The 15,027-nt window shown below is 40.6% G+C and overlaps 1 pseudogene; it reads right to left on the bottom strand.

Moving 5' to 3' along the window:
- Nucleotides 1–3,360: 3,360 nt before the first annotated feature.
- On the bottom strand, nt 3,361–5,525 carry LOC122747701 (annotated as a pseudogene).
- Nucleotides 5,526–15,027: the final 9,502 nt, after the last annotated feature.

The raw sequence follows: 15,027 nt of genomic DNA, 5'->3' as shown, positions 1-15,027 counted from the left end.
CTGTTGTTCATTCCCATTATTCATCAGAACCATTTGAGCTCCATTAGCTTTTAGAAAAGGGATTTACTGAGAAGGTGTGGTAAGAACAATAAGTTACCAAACCATTTCGCTCCCCTTTGCAAAGCCTGGGGTCATATTCCTCCACAAATTCACACCAATAATGACACATAGGTAGAGAACTCATGTGGCAAAAGTATGCTAACTCATAATTCCTGGTTATTGAAAGCCTTTAGTCCTTAATAGAGACTTCATTATCATCCAAGAGAACTATAGTTCCCTTTAGGTGTCACTTTTCAGGCAGGTCATCTATTACTAGGGTAGATCAGTTTAGGGCTGCTATGCTGAACGATTTCTCCACCATTTCTGGCACTCTCTCCCTGTTTCTACTCACATGTGATCTCTCCAGTTGATGTAAGGTCGCCACCCAGGCATATCCATCTCAAAGTTGCTGCTCACTCCTGACTCCTGTGGCTACTGATGCTCTAAGCTACAGACTGGTCACTGTTAGGACCTCTCATGGAATCTTTAGGACTCTTGATTTAGCATGGTCATCTGGAGGAGGGGTGGGGCAGATGTGTGTGTGTGTGTGTGTGTGTGTGTGTGTGTGTGTGTGTGTGTGTGTGTGTGTGAGAGAGAGAGAGAGAGAGGACATATACACACACAGAGACACAGAGACACACAGAGACAAGTGATTCCCATCTGGGGGCTTGGCTGGAGTTCCATGACTAGTTTGGCCTGACATTGGACTCCTCCAGAGTGACTTGATATTTTATACACTGGTCCAGGAGTATTTTCAATTTTTTCACCAATAGCAATATGCTTTCTGTATGGTATCATTCATTTTTATACAGTGATCTAAGTACTTTATTCTTCTTACATTAAGGACTTAAGTTTATACTTTGGATTGATTCAACTAAGTTGTCTAGGTTTATGAGTGTATTAATTGGAGTTGGGGTGGAACCCTCATCCTTGCATACATACACATGCATACATTTGAAAATGATATATGTACATACATGAATATACATGTGTATGAACACATGTATTTATGTGTTTATGTACTTACATGCTGTTTTCCTTGATAAACTGTTTGCTCCTTGAATTCAGGGACTGTTTAATTTGTATCTTTGTATTATGTATTAGAAATACATAACACAGTGTCTGGCACATATTGGCATTTAATAAAGGCTAGTTGATTTAAACTTGATTGACAAGTAGGTGCCTTCTTACCCCTAAGCAATGAGTTACCAACCAATGCCATTTGTCTTCCCCCCCCCCCCCCCCCCCCCCCCCCCCCCCCCCCCCCCCCCCCCCCCCCCGTAACTGGATGAACTCTCACCTGAAAATACTTGTGGATCTGTCTCATCATGCCTTGGATAACAATAAATTGCTTCCTCTAAAGATGATCCTGCTCCTCCCATTATTTATCCCCTACCCCAATTTTCTGGCTTACCTTATTTTGTCCTCCTGACAGATGGGAATTCTGCTCTGTTAACTTAAATCCTTTTCCTTCTTTTTTTTTTCCATTCTTTTATAGAATGCTTCATTCTGATAACCTAAAAAAGTAGAAATGATTCCTTCAACTCTTTCACTTAAATCTCTAGGACACAGACCAACTTAAGCATTGGACATGCATAGGTGTTATATACCAGCAGAAAAAACACAAGGCATGCCCTTTGACAATCACTGGAAAATTCTCCTTCCCCTCCATGCTTACTTGAAACAAAAGGTCTCCTTTTTAGTATCTCTCTTTGTTTATTCTTGTTCCTAATTGCTGTAGTAAACTGCTTATAGGAACTGTGAATCCACAATATGCTACTTACCTTGTTTCGTGGTACTAGTGGCTTTTAGATACTTTCTTGGCCACTAGACTCTCTAATCCCACAAAAAGTTCAAGGCTTATTTTATGCAGCAAGCAAGGCACAAACACACAAGCCACTAGGACAGAAGATTAAACTCCATGGTTTAATGAGATCTATCTACTTTGTTTTACTTTGTTGCTATTCTCCTAGTACTTCTCTTTATCTTCTTAGAGGACAGGTTTTCTCTTCACTTTGAGGTGAGGCTTAATTTATTTTGAGGACAGAAACAGAGAAATCAGAGAACACAAGAGGTCAGAACAACAGATGAAATACCATTACTTGTTGAGACCCAATTAGTTAATGAAGTCCATTTATCCAATAAGATTTGCTTATTTCAATTGCCTTGTTGCTTTTGTCCATATTATTCTATTTCCTCTGAAACTAGGCTTCCCATATGTGGGAGGTAGGAGGAGAAGGAAGGAGAGAAGAAGCCTTACTTTATTTATCAGATAGAAGTGGATGAACAACAACAACAACAAGCACACAAGCTAGAAACTCTTAAGATACAAGAGCTATAAGGCACTAGCCAATTGTTCTTCTTATATCTACAAACCTTATTTCACCTTGTAATTACTGTCTGGATAGTTCTCTCTTCTTCCCTAGACTCTAGGGCAAAGATCTCCACTGCCCCAACACTGGTTATGATGGAGACAACCAAGACAATTCATTTATTGACCTACTGGAGGGAAAATCCAAGAGCCATCCTTCCATATTGCTGCATCTTTTATGTTTTCTGGTTACTTTCATAATGAGAATGTCGATAAGAGTATGCTTCCTCCAGTGGTGTATAAACCCACTGATCACAGGACAAAGATCACACCTTAAAGTAATAAGTTAAGGGAATTTTTATAGCCTAAGAACAGCTATGACTCCCTTTCCTAATACTTTACCACTGTCACTATGGGATGAGTAGTGCTCATTTTGTGCCTAAAAATAGGAAGGAGCCTCATTTTCTAGAGATTTTTGTTCATTTGGAACTATACATCCAGAGTTACTAAACTGTGCATTCCCTTTGATGTAGCATTTCCATTATTAGGTCTATACCCCAAAGAAATTTTTTTTTAAAAGAGGAAGAGGATTGGTATATCCAAAAATAGCAGCTTTTTTGTAGCAAAGAACAGGAAACTCAGAGCATGACCAGCAATTGAGGAATGACTGAACAAATTACAGTGTATGAATGTAATGAAGTTTTACTGTGCCATGAACAATTATGAAAGGGACACTTCCAGAGAAGTGCAAGTAAACTTGCATGAACTGATATTGAGTGAAGGGAGCAGAATCAGGATAACAGTTTATACAATAACTTTTTAATTTTAATTTTTTTTCCAATTTTAAATAGATTTTATTCTCTAGGACAAGAATTACGTTTCCACTTGTTTACAGTACTGATAAAGTGCAATGTTGTTAACTTCTTTCCCTCTTCACACATTCGAGTATTCAGAATGCCTAGATTTATGCAGTAGCTTAAATGTTAACTTTTAAACTGCCACTGCCTTGGCTACGAATTTGAGTCCTTCAATTTTTGGAAAGCTGTGTGGTTCTTCTGGTGAGTTTCTTTAACCTCTTCAATGGTGGGTCCAGAAGAGGCACCTCCAGATGGGGCTGCTCCACCCCCTGGGAACTTACCAGGCATGCCTCCTGGCATGCCACCTGCACTCTGGTATAGCTTAGTAACGATGGGCTTGCAGACCTTCTCCAATTCCTTCTGCTGATGCTCATATTCTTCCTTCTCAGCAGTCTGGTTCTTATCCAGCCAGTCGATTATTTCATTACATTTGTCAAGGATCTTGTTTGTCTTCATCACCAATCTTGCCTTGTAGTTTCTCATCTTCTATGGTAGCCTTCATGTCGAAAGCATAAGACTCAAGAGAATTCTTGGAAGAAACCTTGTCTCTCTGCTTCTCATCCTCAGCCTTGTATTTCTCAGCCTCCTGGACCATATATTCAATATCTTCTTTGCTCAGACGACCTTTGTCATTGGTGATGGTCATCTTGTTCTCTTTGCCTGTGCTCTTATCCACAGCAGAAATGTTGGGGATGCCATTTGCATTGATGTCAAATGTTATTTCAATCTGAGGAACACCCCTGGCTTCTGGGGGGATTCCTGTGAGCTCAAACCGGCCAAGCAGGTTGTTATCCCTGGTTGTTGCTCTCTCACCTTCATAAACCTGAATAAGCACACCAGACTGGTTGTCAGAATAGATGGTAAAGGTCTTTGTCTGCTTGGTGGGGACGTTGGTATTGCGTTTAATCAGTTTGGTTTTTTTGGGGGGGGGAGGGGTCATGGGGGTTAAGTGACTTGCCCAGGGTCATGCAGCTTGTAAGTGTCAAGTGTCTGAGGTCAGACTTGAACTCAGGTACTCCTGAATCCAGGGCCAGCACTTTATCCACTGTGCCACCTAGCTGCCCCCCTTGCTTTTAATCAGAACTGTCATAACTCCACCAGCATTCTCAATTTCATGGGAAAGAGGAGTAACATCCAACAGCAGCAAGTTCTGCACATTCTCAGATTTATCTCCAGAAAAAATGGCAGCCTGGACAACTGCACCATAGGCAACAACCTCATCAGGGTTGATACTCTTGTTCAGCTCCTTGTCATTGAAGAAGTCTTGCAGAAGCTTCTGGATTTGGGGGATTCTAGTAGAACCACCTACCAGGATGATGTCATGAATCTGTGATTTATCTAGCTTGGCAGCTCATAGGGCCTTTTCCACAGGGTCCAGTGTGCCTCAGAAGAGATTGGCATTCAACTCTTCAAAACGGACTCAGGTGATTGAGGTATAGAAGTCGATACCTTCATAGAGGGAATCAATCTCAATACTGGCCTGGGTACTGGAAGAGAGGGTGTGCTTTGCATGTTCACAAGCAGTGCGCTGATGTCAAACAATCCTCTTGTTCTCACTGATGTCCTTCTTGTGCTTGTGCTTGAACTTGGTAATGAAATGGTTGACCATGTGGTTGTCAAAGTCCTCCCCACCCAAGTGGGTGTCCCCAGGTGTGGACTTGACCTCAAAGATGCCATCTTCAGTGGTAAGAATGGAGACATCAAAAGTACCATCTCCAAGGTCAAAGATGAACACATTTCTCTCAGCACCAACCTTTTTGTCCAAGCCATAGGCAATAGCAGCTGCAGTTGGTTCATTGATGATTCTGATCACATTTAGACCAGCCAAGGTTCCAGCATCTTTGGTGGTCTATGGTGGGAATTGTTGAAATAGACTGGTACTGTGACCATAGCATTTGTGACAGTCTTCCCAAGGTAAGCTTCTGCAATTTCTTTCATCTTAGTCAAGATCATGGAAGATACTTCTGGATAGAAACTTTTGGTCTCCCCTTTGTACTCCATTTGGACCTTAGGGCTGCCTGCATCATTGACTACCATGAAAGGCCTATGCTTCATGTCTGACTGTACATGATGACTGTATCATCAAATTTTTGACCAATCAGACATTTGGCATCAAAAACTGTGTTGGTGGGGATCATTGCAACTTGATTCTTTGACGCATCACTGATTAAACATTCTGTGTCAGTGAAGCCCATGTAGCTTGAGGTGGTCCTGTTTCCTTGGTCATTAGCAATGATCTTCACTTTCCCATGTTAGAAGACTCCCACACAGGAGTAAGTGGTGCCAAGATCAGTGCCAACTACAGGTCCCTTTGACATGGTTGCTGGGGAGTTGGGGGTCGCAGCTGAGAGCTATGGAGGAAGGAGGACTACTGCTGTGCTGAGTAGGTACAATAACTTTTTTGTTTTGTTTTGTTTTGTTTTGCAGGGCAATGGGACTTGCTCAGGGTCACACAGCTAGTAAGTGTCAAGTGTCTGAGGCCAGATTTGAACTTAGGTCCTCCTGAATCCAGGACTGGTGCTTTATCCACTGAGCCACCTAGCTGCCCCCCTACAATAACTTTTTTAAAAGCAATTTTGAAAGACTTAAGAACCTTGATCAATGCATCAACCAATCATAGTCCCCAACAACCAATAATGAAGCATATTTCCTATCTCCTGACAGAGAGATAATGAAGTAAAAATACAGAATGAGATACATTTTTGGACATGGCCAATGTGTAAATTAATTTTGTTCAACTATACAATTTTGTTTACAAAGATTATCTTTTTATTTTTCTTCTTTACAGTAGAGGTGGGAGGGAGAGGTGGAAGAGAATTTAAGTGCCTATTAATTGAAAAAAAAGATAAAATATTTAAAATTCTTGTTCCAGAGGAGACAAGGGAGATGACTATTAATGTTTAGAGATCCCTGGTGTCCCCAAGGGAGCACAGGGCATTTCGTGATTTTGTAAATTTCTACAAGTCACTGTGATCAAAATATTGTGCTGGTGCCTAGTCATTTGTTAATGAACTTCTTCATACTTGTCCTCAAAGAACAGAGACATAATAAGAACTCTCACTTATAATGTTCTTGAAGGATAATGGAGCTGGGAGGGAGCTCAGAAGGCATTAGCTCACCTCTTCATTTTGTACATAAGGAAATCTAGGCTCAAATTCAGTGTTTTGCCCAAGGTCACTCTGCTCGTAAATATCACTCTCAAGGTCTCTCTGAAGAATTCTGGAATCAATTATGAGACATGGGAGACACTGGAACAGAACCACCCAGCATGGTGCATCTGCATCAAAGATGGTGCTATGAGCAAAACAGAAATGCAGTAGCTCAAAATAAACACTAGGTACCCACATTTAGAGACATGTTCATATGGAATATTTGTGCCCAACCTGTGGTGGAGTCTTCTAAGCTCTTATTGATCTGATCATCCACAGTTGGACACACTGTACCTTGACACTAATGTAGTGATGTCATTTTGGTCCTCTTTGAGTGTGAAGGACAACAACCAGCATCACAGATGGAATTTGAACCAAGTTCTCCCTAATTCAAGTACAGCAGACATATCATGCTGGATAGCTAACTACTAGGCAAAGGGTTCTTTGGTTTTGTGTGTGCATTGTGTGTGTGTGTGTGTGTGTGTGTGTGTGTGTGCTTGTGTGCATGTCATGGATCCCAACAGAAATCTGGTAAAGCTTAATTAATTACTGTTTGGTGTGTTGCCTAAGTTCATGACTGAAAGAAGTGCTAAATTTCATTGTAGTTAGTGAAAATAAAGCTGCCATTTCCTTCCCATCCAATCTCATGGATTCCCTAAAATCTATCCATTGTTGTGGTCCATGGACCCTAGGTCAAGAACCCTGGCACTAGACCAAAGTGTTCTCTTCAATAGGGAGTAAAACTATCTTACTGCCATTTACTTATGAGGAAACTGAGACACTGAGGTTACAGACTTGCTTGTGCTCCTAGAGCAAGTGTTGAGATTAAATTTAGGTATCCTGATGCTAAAGTTCACATTTTATCCAGCGTGCCAGGTGGACTCTCAATAGTCTTTCCCTGGGGCCAGATTCAAAGACTTCCCAATTTGGTTTAACTTGCCTGAACTGGCTTTCTTTTGACCAAGCTGTTGAAAAACCAGGGTCACCTTGATGCCATGATGAGGAACTGGAGGAAGGATTTTATGGAGGAAATGTTCTATACTACCTACAATAATTGCACAATAGTTATAGAACATAAATAATGTAAGACAACAAGAGAGGTACAAAATATTATATGAGGTCAGAGGAGAGAAACATCATTACTTACTAATGGAATCATGGAAGGCTTCATGGAAGAGGTAATAGTTGAGCTGAGTCTTGATAAATAGAGGAGAGGGCAGCCTAGGCTCAGGGAATGGTATCAGAAAGCATATGGAACCTGGAAAGCAGGAGCCCTGTAAAAGAGGTAGTGAATAGAACCAAAGAAGGGGACCTTATCAGTCATGTAGTCCAACCCATGTCCTGAGAAAGATCACCACACAACCAAGCAGTGATGCTGTGACCTCTGCTTGAAGATCTTCAATGAGGGGATACCACTGGCTTCTGAAGTAGCCCATTATACTTTTGGAGAGTTCTAGTTCTTAGGGAGTTTTTCTTTATATCAACCCTAAATTTGTCTCTTTGAGTCTTCTACCCTCTGCTGCTAGGGCTGCCTTCAGGGGCAAAACAGAACAAAACCAATCCCTCTTTCATATGGCAACCTTTTAAGTAATTGAAGAAAGATTTACTGTCTCCCTCTGCTTACCCCTCCAGTCTTTTTCTCTAGGCTAAATATTTCCAGATCCCTCAACTGATGCATACATGACATGAATGAACTCAAAGGTCTTAACCATCCTGATCCCTTTTCTCTGTATATTCTCTAGCTTATAGTCCATTTTTGGCAGGAGTGGACTATAGTATTGTGAGATTATGTGGCACAGTGTATAGAGCCAGTGAATGGAGTTAGGAAGAACTGACTTCAAATACTGCCTCAAACACTTAACTAGCTGTGTGAACCTGGGCAAATCACTTAATCTCTGTCTCAGTTTCCTCATTTGTAAAATGGGAATAAGTAACACCTACTATGAGGTTGTTGTGAAAGTAAAATGAGATAATATATTTAAAGCACTCTTCAAGTCTTAAAACACTATATAAATATTAGATATTATTCTAGAGAGTTATAATTGTTGAAGCAGTGACCACAAAGATGTAGCATGACTTCGTTATGAAGAGGTCACACCAGACTAGGGTTATTTTCTTTTTTGATAGGGGTACTAGACTAGTATATAAAGGATATTATGTAGATGTGGTTTACTTAGATCTCAGATGAACATTTGATGATGTTTCTCATACTATTCCCAAGGAGAGACATGGGCTAAATGATGATGCAAGTTGGGTAGATTTGGAACTGGTCAAATGACCAGATCTAAGAAACAGTCATAATCATTTCATAACACATTGGAAGGAAGTTCCCAGTGGATTGGCCCTGTAATATGTGTGCTTGGCCCTATGCTATCTAACATTTTAATAAATGATTTGGATACAAGAATAGATGGCATGGTTATCAAATTTGCAGATGACAGAAAGCTAGGCAGAATAGCTGACTCACAATGGTGAAAGCCTAGTCCAACTAGGTCTTGACAGACTAGAACACTGTAGTGAGTCAATTAAGATGACATTTTATAGGAAAAAAATGTAAAGTTTTGCACTTCAGTTAAAAAAATTAATTTCACAAAATATAACATGTGGGAGGTGTGACTAAATGGCATTTTATCTGAAAAAAGATCTGGGGTTTTTAGTAGTCATTTTTCAGTTGTGTTGTGATAAAATAATGGGATTTAGCAGATACTCCAAGGCTCACCTGGAGATTAATCTAAATTGATTGAATTAAGTGAGAGTGATTGACTGCTGATTAGCTTACTTCAGGTTAACTAGATTGTAATCACACCCTTAAGAAGATATTGTTCTCAGAAGCTAACTCAACTTGAGACCACCTTCAAGTCCAGTGAACAATGGATTTGGATAATGCCTACCAATCATCTTTTTTTTTTTTTTTTAATTTTAGTGAGGCAATTGGGGTTAAGTGACTTGCCCAGGGTCACACAGCTAGTTAAGTGTTAAGTGTCTGAGGCCGGATTTGAACTCAGGTACTCCTGATTCCAGGGCCGGTGCTCTATCCACTGCGCCATCTAGCTGCCCCTACCAATCATCTTGAAGCAGTGTGTAAGGACCGCCTCTGCTCTGGACCTATAAAAAGCTTCCACACTCAGTTTGAAGGGGGATCATGATTGAAGCAGGCTTGTGGTGGATGCCTCGAGGAAGAGCCCAACCAGCCTGGAACTCTAGACTAGATAGGCCTTTTCTTAACTTTCTGAACTCCACATGAATACCTGGTGTGCTTTAATAAATGCTTAATGCCCAAAGACTGGTGCTAAAGCTTGTTATTTAAGGCGACCACACAATTTAGATTTTAAACATCACAGGGTCCAAACTTTTTCAACTCATTGTTGTTTAGCCATTTCAGTCAAGACTAACTCTTGACCTGTTTTTGGAGTTTTCTTGGCAAACCTAATGGATTGGTGTACCATTTTCTTCTCCAGTTCATTTTGTAGATGAGGAAACTGAGGCAAACAGGGTTAAATGACTTGCCCAGGGACACATAGCTAGTGAATGTCTGAGGCCAGATTTGAACTTGGGAAGAAGAGTCTTCCAGACTTCAGGCATGGTACTCCACCTAGCTGCTCTTCATATCATTCCAGCATCACATATCTTTGTCTATGGTGCTTTAGTAGCAATGCAAAATGGTATTATGTTTACAGTTGTGTCAGTATAACTCCAATCCATTAAGAATAGCCACCACCTCAGTACAGACCTTCATTACAACCCAAGCAGATTATTTCAATAGTCCTCCAATTAAGTCATCTCTAATCACAGAATCTCAGTGTTAGGAGAGGCCCAAGAGGCTATCTAGTTCAATTCATACCTGAACAAGAACCACAACAAAAAAAGCCATTTAGATACCCAACAAATGGTCATCCAAGAAAATCTCCAGGGAGAGTAAACCATTCTCTCCTGGCAAGTCCATTCACAGAATCTGGGCAGAACTTCAGAGATCAGAGGTCATGTAACCCATTGCATTTTTCCAAAGATAAATATTTCTAGTTCCTTGGAATGACCTCAAGGCCCTGGGTATCGCTCTCTGGATGTTTTCCAGCTTTGGCACCCAGACATAAAATGGATAGACCACAACAGAGTGATATTCTCCCTAGTCAGAAACTCTATAGCTCTTTTTTTTTTTTTGGTAGGGCAATGAGGGTTAAGTGACTTGCCTAGGGTCACTTATCTAGCAAGTGTCAAGTGTCTGAGACCAGATTTGAACTCATGTCCTCCTGAATCCAGGGCCAGCACTTTATCCACTGCACCACCTAGCTGCCCCCTATAGCTCTCTTAATGTAGTTTAACATCACATTGGCTTTCTTGCCTGCCAAATCACACTGTTGCCTCATAGTGATCTTGTAGTCTACTACCAGGGTCCCTAAATGGTACAGAGGGTAGAGCATTAAGTTTTGAATCACGAAGGATCATCTTCATGAGTTCAAATTTAGCCTCAGACACTTAGTAGCGGTGTGACCTTGATCAAGTCACAATCCTTGTTTGCCTCTGTTCCTCATCTGTAAAATGAGCTGGAGAAGGAAATGGCAAATCACTCCAGTATCTTTGCTAAGAAAACCCCAAATGGGGTCATGAAGAGTTGGGAACAACTGAAAACGACTCAATAGCAACTCCTTCATCTTTACCTTCCATCTCCATGCCCTCGCATAGGCCCAAATTTCTCTTCACTGCTACTTTTTAGAGTCCCTAGCTTCCTTCAAAGGTCAGCTAAGGTGCCCCTTCCCTTCAGGAAATGTTTCCAGATCTCTCCCTTCCCCTCTCCAATTACTAGTGTCACCCCCCCCCCCAGTTATATTGTGTCTATTTTTGTGGGATTTGTATGCACACACATATATACACATACATACTCTCTCTCTATATATATGTGTGTGTGTGTGTGTGTACATATACACATACATATAGAGAGAGAGGGAGAGAGAAAAAGGGAGAAAACAGTGCCCGGCACACAGTAGGCCTCATAAATGCTCACTGATTGGTTGATTGAACTTTCCTGTAAAGGGTAAACATTTCAACAGGTCAATATATTCTTTATGATCAAGCAATGACAATTTCATCAGGAGACTTCTACCTCAAAGCTACTATACATTTATATTGAGTCTTTTCTTCCAAAGGAAAAACAGGATCACATATAAGGAAACCTTTTTAGCTCAGTCACAAGTAATCTCATCAAAACAATAATAAAAAAGACATAAAGAAACACCTCCCCCCTCCTGCACATCCAATTGCTTCAGAAGTGTTGAAGGAAGGGTTTAGGCATTACTTTCCTAACAGATTTCTGCTTTCTGGAAATGGAAGTTACCTATAGTTAAAAGTGTGATTGCTGGTCACCCCTTCCCTCCCTCGGGGTTTCCCCAAGGAAGTGGTTGTTTAAAACAATTGACACCAGTGTGACTCTGACAATGTTATTCTTTCAGTTTTGGTCCCTGGGGCACCCTTTTCAAGAAGGACTTGAGAAGACCTCTTTTGTGATGGCTGATGAATCTGATTTCCTTGCGAAATTACCCCAAAGCAATCTAGCCTAATAGGGTTTGCACCACGGGCTCTGTCACCACCACATGTCCCCTGAACAACTCCAATGGGATGTGGGACAAGATATACAATTGGCTCCTTTCAAAGTTAGCTCCTCACTGCAAAAGTCAGGTTGCACTGATTCACGCCTAGGCAAATCCAGCCATCAATCTGGCCTGCCCAAGGCAGCTGTAGGCTAAAGGAATGTAAGGGCTTGCAGAAACAGAAACTTTGGAAAGCTGGGGAGGTGTGGGCAGAATGCTTGAGGTGCCTTTCTCTTGCCAGTGTTCTGCTACACAGTAATGTCGTCTTGTCTGGCAAGGGACCCTGAAGGTTCTGGCTCTGCCACTTGTCCTTGCTCCAACCCTCTGGTATTTTATTTGATGTATTACTTGGCTGGACACAATTAACAGGATATATCATCTTCCTTCCTCAATGGTCATCAAATGTATGGATAAACTACTCAACAAGTATTGGGGGGAAATGCAGAACAAATAAATGATTTGAAAAGGTTTTTTTCTTAAAAAAAGATTTGAAAAACTAATTGAAAAAGTTTTATTCCATCAGGCATAGGTATATAGATATTCAATCATTAAGCAGGCATTAATTAAGTGCCTGTGGTATGTATATATTATACTAGGCATCTGGAAAAAAAGATAAAAATGAAATGGTTCCTGTGCTCAAAAAAAATTCTATGGGGGAAGAGGGGAACAGGAGGGGAGGGCAACAAGTGTACACATAGATATAGACAAAATATATAAAAAAGTAAGTACAAAGACAAAGAAGGGAAGGCACTGGGGAGATCACAAAAGACCTATACATACAAAAGACATATATACACACACAAATGAATTATTTATTAATTAATGTAATAATAATAATAGCTCATTTTTATAGTGCCTACTTTGTGCTTAGAACTGTGCTAAGCACTTTATAAACAACATCCCTGGGAGATAGGTAGTATTATTATCCCCATTTTATAGATGAGGAAACTGAGGCAAACAAAGGTTAAGTAACTTGCCCAGAGTCACACAGCTAGTAAGTGTCTGAGGCTGAATTTGAACTCATCTCCTTGACTTGACAACTGGCTTTCTACCCACTGCACATGACCTAGCTGGCTCTGGTGTGCATAGATAAAACTCATGGTACAAGTTATATACTTAAGTATATGTACATATATATCATGTATGTAAATTATTATGCATACATACTTAAACACACCCACTCACATATTTACACATATAACTTGTACTCTGAGATAGACTCATTTCTCTAGCTCTCTCATTCTCTCATTCATCTCTCATCTCTGTCTCTCATTCTCTCTCCCTCCCTCCCCCTCTCTCGCATTCTCCTCCCCTTCCTTGCCTTTCTCTCTCATTTTCTCTTTGTCTCCTTCCTTCTCCATCTTCCTTTCTCCCTCTCCCTCTCCCATTCTCTCTTGCTCCCCCCTTCTCCCTCTCCCTCTTCCCTCCTTCTGTATCTCAATTTGCTAAATAGAGACATATGTATTTTCACTTCCCAACTATCTTTTCACCAGTCATTCTGCCTATTGGACCACAATGATTTTCACCATTGCCCCTGGTGAAAATCATCCTTCTATCACTTCCCCTCATGGAACTCTGGCTCAGGGAGTCCCATTGTCCTGATTTGTGACTCTCACTTTAACCACTAACATCTAGGCTTGTCTCCAGGCACGGTTCCTTTACTCCCTGGCCATCTTCTCACCAGCCATCTTGTCACCATACCCATACTCTCCACCCTTTCCCTCTTCTCTTTGCAGTTCTCAACCATAATCAAATCAATTAGTTCTGTTGATCCTGAAAATGATGTCACAATCTGCCCCACCCACCAGCTTTACTCATATCAGTTGTTTCCCAAATACCCCTCCCTGCCTTAGATGTCTTGTTTTCTCTAAGAGAATGCAAGAAAGCAAGTGTTTTTTAACTTTTGTATTTGTATCTTTAGTATTAAGTAGAGGGCTTGGAACATTGTAAGAACTTAATAAATTCACTTTCATTCACTCATCTGGACCTATGATTTCATCATTCCCCATATAGAAGCTCCCTCCATTTATGGAAATGGGCAACTGGTCTATTCCTTATCACTAAAATGTGGAACTAGAGCTGAAAGATACCCCAAAAGCTGTGGAGTCTAGATCCTTCATTTGATTGATAAGGAAAATGAGGTCCAGGGAGGATGTCTTGTCTCTGATCACCCAGTAGTGAGCAGCTGAGGCAGAATTTGAACCCAGGTCCTCTTACACCCAGTACTTGTTCACTACCCTGCCTCTTTACAATCTAAGAGGGATGTCTAGCAGTACAGAGAAACAACGACTGAGTCAAGGCCAGCAAGCTAGTATGTGTCAGACACAGGATTGGAACAAAGATCTTCCTAACTCCAAGGCTGGCTTTCTAGCCTCTACATCATGTTGCCTCACACTGGCTATTAAAAAAAAAATTAATTTAAAGTTTTGTGTTCCAAATTTTATCTCTTCTTCCTTTCCTCTCCTCCCCCCTTCCTGAGTCGATAAACAATCAGGTGTAGGTTATACATGTGCAATTATGTAAAACATTACCATATTACTCATTTTGCATAAGAAAACTTGAATAAAAGAAAAAATGAAAAAAAGGGGAAAATAGCATGCTTCAGTCTGTTCCATCAATATCAGTTCTTTCTTTGGAGTTGGATAATATGCCTCATCATTAGTTCTTTGTTATTGCCTTGGATGATTGTATTGCTGAGAATTGTTGTCATTCAAGTTCTTCATCAAACAATATTGCTGTCTCTGTGTGCAATGTTCTCTTGGTTCTGTTCACTTCACCATACATCAGTTCATACAAGTCTTCCAGACTTTTCTGAAATCATCCCACTTTTCATTTCTTTTAGTGCAATATCACATTGATTATTTAAAAATAGTTAAATTGGGGCAGCTAGGTGCCACAGTGGATAAAGTACCGGCCCTGGATTCAAGAGGACCTGAGTTCAAATCTGGCCTCAGACACTTGACACTTACTAGCTGTGTAACCCTGGGCAAGTCACTTAATCCTCATTGCCCCGCCAAAAAAACAAAAAGAAAAAAGAAAAGAAAAGAAAAAAAAAAGGTAAATTACAGATACCTTGTCTAGTGATTTTA

This window comes from Dromiciops gliroides, chromosome 1 (assembly GCF_019393635.1).
Source record: "Dromiciops gliroides isolate mDroGli1 chromosome 1, mDroGli1.pri, whole genome shotgun sequence".
Classification (NCBI taxonomy): Eukaryota; Metazoa; Chordata; class Mammalia; order Microbiotheria; family Microbiotheriidae; genus Dromiciops; species Dromiciops gliroides.
Note: the sequence above shows the minus strand (reverse complement) of the source record. Positions and strands in the feature narration are given on the sequence as shown.